The following is a 5,946-nucleotide window of genomic DNA, read 5'->3' on the forward strand; positions in this document are numbered from 1 at the left end:
GCCCCGGGGCCTCTGGGAAGAAGGAGGGTGGCTGGGCTTCCCCAGAACTCCGGGGGGTGGGGGCTTTGCACAGCAGTTTGGGGAGCAGGACGGGTACAGACAAGACCCGCTGGGGGGTGTAGACAGACTTCCTGCTGGAGTGCTTCATCTGCTTTAGAGAACCCTGGGAGGCCGTGTTCCCTTTCACTTACCCGAGCTTCCACCCCCTTTCCCTCCCTCCCCCTGCTCCCTCCTCCCTTTCCTTCCCCTCCCTCTTCTCCGCTCCTCCCTCCTTCCCGCCTCCCCTGGCCCTTGCTAAGCCTGGGAACCTCCCTCCCCTCCTCTGGCCTTGAGGGGAACAGCTCCCACGATTGTGGTAGGTGCTTCGATCCCCCAGGAGATGGACCAGCAGGCCGCCCACCAAGCAGTGAGGGCTGTGTGTCTCTCCCCAGGATAGGGCCCAGGTCCTTGGAGCAGACGATGTCCAGGCTCTTGTGGACACTTGGGGTCAGGGTGGGACGGAGGGTTGCTTGGCAAAGAGCCCGCTCCCCACAACAGTCAAGTCCAACAGTCAGGCTTAAATAGGGTAGGCCCGGGACCAGAGGCAGGGACCTTGAAGAGGCCTTCAAGGACCCCAAGCTGTCTCCACGGGTGGGATCCCACCTGTTTGGTATCCCTTTCTGAGCACAGCCAGGTGGGGCATTTGGGCTTTCACCTGTAGGAGCCCTTCAGACCCCAGAGACGGGACCCTCAGCACCACCCCTTATCGGAACACTCTTGCTGGGATCTCCCCTGGGAGATGCCCCTACACGGAGCCCTGCGGTCTGTGTCCAGACGTCCAGCCCTATTGACGTCGGACATGGCCAGGCCCGCCACTGGACTCTGCAGCCTTGGGGTAAAGGCCACAAAGAGAGAGAGGGAGACTGAGGAAACAGACCAGGAGGTAAGGGGCCACCTCCATGACCACTCTGCCGGCCCCTCCCCAGCCCAGGACTGAGGGGACGGGGTGGGCTCGGTGCAGAGGCAACAGCGGGCCCCAAGCCAGGTGGGCACAGTGGTGTGGGACCCCTGGTCCTGCAGACCCCCTCATGGCAGCCTGGGCATGTGGGCAGCCCCCTCTCCCCGGGCCGGTGCCGCGCCTTGGGCAGCAGAGGAACGCTGGAAGGTTCTCGGGGGTCCGACGAGGCCTCTGGCCTGGGAGGATTGAGGCCCACTGCAGGGCTGGCCACGGGAGGGGAGGGGCGGGCCATCCTCCCCTAGCTGAGTCCCCGCCTGCAGCCACGCCCGCCTTTGCCCAGCGCCCCCACCCCGGATGAATCACCGAAACTCGGCACTCACACGCCCGCCAGACCGGGCTGCCTGCCTGAGGCCAGGACGCGCCATGCCCAACGCCCGCGTTCTGGCTGCTGGGGGCCCGGACGCCCGCGCTCTGCCAGCAGAGGCTTCTGTTCCCCGGGCCCATGGGCCAGGCTCTCCTTCCATCACTCCAGGAAATGGAAATGTTCCTAAAACTTTTCACTTCACAGCTGCTTTTACTTTTTAAGTCCGTGCTTAAAATAGCCTGGAGCCTTTTCCGAGGTTAGAGGGTTGGCCCTGCACTGCCAGGCGGGGAAGGGGGGGCTGTCAGGAGGACGCGCTCAGCCAGAAAGCGCTTCTCCTTTTTATGTAACTTTGGGTTGCGATGCTCATGTTTTGAAAGTCAGGTGACTTTCCTGTGCGTGGACTAGAGGGCTGCGTGTGCAGCGGCCGGCTCGCTCACAACCGTTTGCACAGCCGTGAACTCAGACTGAGGACTGTCCCCAACAAACCCTGGGTCCCTGGGCCAGACCCTGGCTGTGGTCCTCACCTGCACGCTACTGTCCTTGTAACGGCCCTGGGGGCCCAGCCTAATATCGCACAGCACTCCACAGGTGGGGAAACTGAGGCCGGGAAGTACAGTTGTTTGCCCAAGGCCGCACCCGGAGCCCCACCCCATCAGGCCAGGATGCCCCCGACCGGGAACCTTGCCCTTCACTCAGGAGAGCCAGGCTGCCCGGGGACCCCTGGCAGCTCACTTCCCTGAGGGCCGTGTCCCGGGCCAGCTCTGCCTTCCTGTCCACAGGAAAGTGGACAAGATGCCCTTGGGCTTCAGGGTGGAGTCCAGCAGAGTTCCCTGGGGCACCTCAGGCCCCCCCAAACATGGCCAGTACAGGAGGGGGGGCCCTGAGATTCTGCAGGTGCAGGCAACAGGTGCGCATGAGCCCCTGACCGTGCAGGTCACAGTAGTGGCCGGGCGGACCTCACCGAGGAGGCTCCCCAGGCTGCCTGGAAGCCGTGACACCTGAAGCCAGTTTGGAGCGGGCAGAACCAGTCTGACCACACTCAGGCCAGCTGTGGGCATGGGAGGGGGCACCGGGAGGGTCTGTGCAGACCTGGCCGGATGCCCTCAGGCCACCAACCACACAGGGCTGAGAGCCTCACCAGGGTGGCCGAGCGTCAGCAGGCTGTTGGGTCCTGTGCCCCGCCTCCCTCCCTGTCCCCCTCCTGCCCTGGGACCCATGACCCCCCGAGGATGGGGGCTGGAGGCAAGAGGCAGTGGCCCTTGGTTGACGCCCGCCACCCGTCTCCCCAGTCAGCTTCCTCTTCCTCCCCTCCCCACTCGGTGGCTTCGGGGCCAGTATGCCTGGTGGTGCCGGCCCAGAGCCGGTCCCCTGCTCTCTGTCTGCTCCGCCCCAGGGGCTGCACTCCCTGGCCCTTGTGCACACGCCTGGGTGCAGGGCCTGAAGCCCGACGGCCCCCATTGCTGGGCTGCACCTGGGCCTGCCGGGAAGGGGAGAATGGCCATGCCCCCTGGGAGCTCAGGAAGGTCCCTCCTGTGACTCAGTTAAGAGCCTGTTGATGGGGCCTGCGGCTGCCGAGAGGGCCTCTAAGAACCAGGACACCAGAGTCCGTGGGGAGCCCCAAGAGAGGGCAGTACCATGCCGGCCCAGATCACGGGGGAGAGGGCGTGGCCCCACTGGCCAGAAGGGGCGGGGTCCCTGCCGAGGTGGCCTGGCCTGGGAGCGGGTTTCTGCCAGGTGAGCAGGAGAGTCGAGGGAAGGTTCCACGCTCCCGCCTGAGCTGGAGCAAGGTTAGGGGCTGGTGGGGCTGCCAGGAGCTGAGTCCTGTGGGACAGGCCATCCCACACCCATGTCCTGGGCATGCTCCTGGGTCAGTCCTATGACAGTGCCCTGACTCGGGCTTCCTGGAAGAACGGCCTACAGGGAAAGGAACGCACTGGAACTAGTCCTCAGAGTCAAGCCATCACTGTTTCGTGTGGGCTAACGTAAGCAGAAGCCCCTTTCCGGCCGACTCTGCAGGAAAACCCACCACCCCGGGGCTGCTGACCCCGGTGACTCCTTGGGGGGAAGGGGGGACCTCCCCAGCAAGGATGAAGCCTTGCCCCCCCCCCCCAGAGCCGGATGACCCCAGGGCCCAACTCATCCTGTGCAGCTGTAGGCGAGCCTGTGGAACACGGGGGCCCTTCTCAGTCCAATCGCAGGGCTGGACAGCAGCTTCAGGATCTCGGGGTGGTGACCCGGGCTCCATCTACCCACCCCTGTCCACGCTCCCCTCCGCTCTGGCCCCACGGCCCCGGGCTTGCGTCCTGACCTCTATGCGGGTCCGGGCGGGGTGGGCCGGGGAGAGGACGGCCAGGGCGTTTCTTCCCATCCTTCCTGCCCTGGGCCGTGCCACCATGGCCCTCACAGGCCGTCCCTGCCCTCACCCTGCAGGACCGGGCACGTTCTCCACCCTGTCACCTACCCACACCCGGGGGACACCTTGCGGGCTCTCAGCCGATGCCCCCACCAGAGTTGGCACAGACGTGGCTCACCCACTAAGCAGGTCCCCTCCCTTGGCTCAAATTCTCTTCTGGGAAGGTTTTGTTTACAGTCTCATGAGTATTTCCTGACGTACCTGACTAATATCGGTGCTTCACCTCTGGCCCCTCCTCCGCCAGCCTCGGCCCCCAGCCCCCTTCCAGCCTGACCTGGGTCACCATGAGAATCCCCAGAGTGATGCTGTCACTGTCTCCGTGCTCCCAACTTGCACAAGGAGCCCCATGCGTGAGGGTCACCCTGGGCTGCGTCCCCTGAGGAGGGACCGGACAACGTGTCTCAGACCCGGCGCCGGCCTGCAGGAGCAGTCGGGGCTCAGCAGACCCAGAGGAAGTTGGGCTCCCCAAAGCCCGGGCCCGGGGTCCCGGGCAGGGCTCAGATGCCATCAGGGCCCCCGGCCCTGGCCTCCGTCTCATTCTGTCTCCAGCTCTCTCAGGCTCTGTTGGCCTGTCCCTGTCTCTCTGTCCCTCTGGCTCCTCTCTCTTGTCTTTTCAGGCGGCCTGGCCTCTTCTTTGCCTCTTCAGACAGCTTCCTCTGCACATGCGGTAGCTGCTGGAAGGGGTTCCAGCCCATCTGGTCTCACAGCTTGCTGCCCTCGGCCCCCAAGCGTGGGCAGCAAAGCCCCCTGGGACCTGCACGGTCTGTGGAAGGAGCGGACGAGGGGAGAGGGGTCCTCGAGGGGCAGGGGGCCCGGCACCTCCAGGACCCCCGAGGGCCCCCAGCCGGCAGTGCAGGGGTGGTCCCGTGCTGGCTCCGTTCCTGTTCAGGAAACTGGCCGTGAGAAGGAGGTGGGTGTCCCAGAGTCAGCTGGGCATCCTTGCCGCGGCCCTGGGAGGAGCCCGGTGGACTCCGAGGGACGGACAGACAGGCCAAGAGGCAGGTCTGTGTCTCTCTCTCTCCTGGGTCAGCGGGAGAAGAGTCCTGTGTGCGGCTGCGGTGTCGGGAGTTATGACTCTTTCCCAAGAGGACAAGGGCTCGGGCTCGCTCTAGGAGAGACGGGGACAGTCACAGGAACCGCTGTCTGTGGTCTGCAGCCTGGGTGAGGAACCAGGCTGAGAAAGTCTTGCCAAAGGAACAGCCGTTTACCTGGAACCAGGACCACGGGCTTTCTCTGACTCGTGCGTGTGTCTAGAAGCGTGGCCGCCCGCGTATTCCTGCGGGTTCAGTCTCTGAGCTCTGGGGGGACCCCGCTCCAGCCCCAGCCAGCCCTGCCACGTGCCTCCCCAGTCTGCCCCGGGCCGAGTCTGTGCCTTCCCCCCTGCAGGCCTGGCCTTCTCTCCCGTGTCCTTGCCAAGGCACTGCCGGCCGTGGGTGTCCAGATGGAGGAAGCAGGGGTGCTGGGAAGCCAGGTCAGGGAGCAGGTGCGGGGCGTGCCTGCTCTGGGGTGGCTCGGCCGCAGAGAGAAGCGGGCCCGGAAGGTTCCGAGCACCAGGACGGGGGCGGGGGCGTGGTTCGTTATTCCCCAGAATTCCAGGGACTCCTGTCTGGTTTGTTTCCCGGCCTTCGGCTGGAAGAGGCCGGATCTGCAGTTGCTAAGCCGACTTTGAGTTCTGAATGGATCTTTTAACGAACACAAGCATCGCAGGAGCCTCTCCTAGAGCCACTTTAAGGTCGGAGGGTGGGGTCCCGGCCGCAGAGTGGGCAACGGGACCACCTGTGGTTCTGCAGCTGGACTGGGGTCAGGGTCTCCTGCCAGCCTCCGGCAGCACCGGAAGGAGGAGTCTGCGGCCCGCACGGCAGCAGTGAAAACTCCTGTGCTGCGGGCGCCACGGGCAGAGCTCCGTCCGCGTGCGGTGTGGGCCGGGGCGGGGGGGGGGGGGGGGGGGCGGGAAGGGGGGGCCCTCTCAGTGAGTTGCTTCAAGCGGTTCACCCTTCAAGGTACATCATTTATTTATTTATTTATTTATTTATTTATTTAAAAAAATGTTTTTAAATGTTTTTATTTATTTTTGAGACAGAGACAGACAGAGCATGAGCAGGGGAGGGACAGAGAGAGAGAGGGAGACACAGAACTGGAAGCAGGCTCCAGGCTCCCAGCTGTCAGCACAGAGCCCGACACGGCGCTCGAACTCACGGACTGTGAGATCATGACCTGAGCTCAAGCCGGACG

The 5,946-nt window shown here is 64.5% G+C and overlaps 1 non-coding gene across 1 annotated transcript; it reads left to right on the forward strand.

Moving 5' to 3' along the window:
* The first annotated feature begins 4,352 nt into the window (after window positions 1-4,352).
* LOC122232254 lies at window positions 4,353-4,476 on the forward strand. Its single transcript, XR_006209592.1, has one exon. It is a non-coding gene; the product is annotated as a small nucleolar RNA ACA64 (small nucleolar RNA).
* Window positions 4,477-5,946: the final 1,470 nt, after the last annotated feature.

This window comes from Panthera tigris, chromosome D2 (genome assembly GCF_018350195.1).
Source record: "Panthera tigris isolate Pti1 chromosome D2, P.tigris_Pti1_mat1.1, whole genome shotgun sequence".
Classification (NCBI taxonomy): domain Eukaryota; kingdom Metazoa; phylum Chordata; class Mammalia; order Carnivora; family Felidae; genus Panthera; species Panthera tigris.